This window comes from Ochotona princeps, chromosome 6 (genome assembly GCF_030435755.1).
Source record: "Ochotona princeps isolate mOchPri1 chromosome 6, mOchPri1.hap1, whole genome shotgun sequence".
Classification (NCBI taxonomy): Eukaryota; Metazoa; Chordata; class Mammalia; order Lagomorpha; family Ochotonidae; genus Ochotona; species Ochotona princeps.
The window spans coordinates 57,921,732-57,923,369 of record NC_080837.1 but is presented as its reverse complement, the minus strand read 5'-3'; the positions used below and the strand labels follow the sequence as shown (position 1 = coordinate 57,923,369).

General features: G+C 39.6%; 1 pseudogene; it reads right to left on the bottom strand.

Annotated features, from left to right (window-relative positions):
- Positions 1-457: 457 nt before the first annotated feature.
- Positions 458-583, bottom strand: LOC118759250 (U4 spliceosomal RNA; annotated as a pseudogene).
- Positions 584-1,638: the final 1,055 nt, after the last annotated feature.

Below are 1,638 nucleotides of genomic sequence, written 5' to 3'. Positions count from 1 at the left end.
AAGGCGTTGATTCTGATCCATCAAAATCAGAGGCCCCTCTGCATTGTTCCAAAGACATTTGCTAGTTTAAGTATTTGATGCTACAGATTACTGTGGTAGAGTTATTCAGCTGTTCTTAAGAGAAGGGCTGGTTTGCGTGTATGTATAAGCATGCATGTGTGTGTTCTTGGAATTTTGGTTTTGTTTTGCTTTACTGCTAAATTAAGCACAATGTAAGACTTCTGTAAATGATTATTAAGTGTGTGTATTTCATAGTAAATACTCTGGGTTTGATATTTAGGATTCAGGTCTGGATTCTGTCACTAATTGCTATGGGAAAAGATTCTCCTTCTTTAGATCATGTGTAAAATTTGAAACACATAATAAACAATCCATATAGACCCTTTGAGTTCTAATACCCTGAATTATCTTAGGAGAAAGATGGGAAAGAAAAAGTTTTGTATTGCCGGGCACTTTTATCTTGCAAGAGCCCTCTACTTACCTTCTCATGCTGAGAATGGTGAAAGTTGGGAAAAGTTTTCAATTATCACTAATTGCACCCCGGTTAAACCTCATTGGCTACGACATGCCACTGTGCAAAGCTGGTAAGTTGGAAATTGAATTACTCTTAAAGCTTTCAGTAAGCTGTCCTACCAGAAATTGCCTGGATCTGGTTGTAGTAGACCGGCTGTGGCTGCACCTAAATCATGGGACAAGTGATGAGCTGAGTGATTCTGTTATTTCCATGGTGATAATTCTTCAGAGCTGTGTATATTGATTGAAGAAAAGGGCTATGGTGTACAAGAACTTCTTCAAATGCAAGGATTTGGGAACCCTGCCTTTTCTATGACTTCCTCAACTGGAATGCCTATTTTCATTCAGTCCTAAATTTTCTTAAAATCCTTTGTTCACTCTCACTTTTTCTAACCTTTCCTAGTCCCCAGTCCTCTAGCACTCATCTTCCAGGACTTATTATGGGTTATAATGTGTTGCTGTTTCCTGCCACAGGACTTTGCTTCACAAATTCCCAAAGGAACATTTTTGTCTAACTGAAAAATTTTGTGATTTTTTTCCCGCTTATTTTTTTCAGTCCATGTGGAAACTCTCATTGGTTTCAAAGAATTGTGAATACATCCTTGTTCTTTGCATCTTCCTTGAATAGTTGAGGGGGGAATGCTATTTCAAAAAGGGGGATAGCTTTAACATCCCTGGTGTTGGAAATGCTTAGGGGTCAGAGTCAAGTGTGGGTGCACATGTGCAGCTCACATTGTGAGGCTAAAGGCACCTCTCACTAGGTCTCTTGTGCCCTTCAAAACTAGTGTTATTTTCTGTGACTAAGGAAACCTTAAGGTTTTGATCAGTGATTTGTCGGCAGTTGCACAGGAGATGTTAAAACCCATCTTAACCTGGATGCATTGTTATAATCCAAGGAATGAGTGCGCTGTGTCTTGACCCTCAGATACTTATGAGTCTCCCATGGTGAAGCTGATAATTAAAAACACAAGGTGCACACATAATGTCTGGATCTACGTAAAACAGGGTGCATTTGAGAAGACGCTTGTGTGGTTGGCTAGTCTTAATTAGCCAGGTTACTTCTTGATATAGCCACTATGCTTCTGAGAATAAAATGTTGAAGGATGGGAAGCCTGGGGAGAGGCT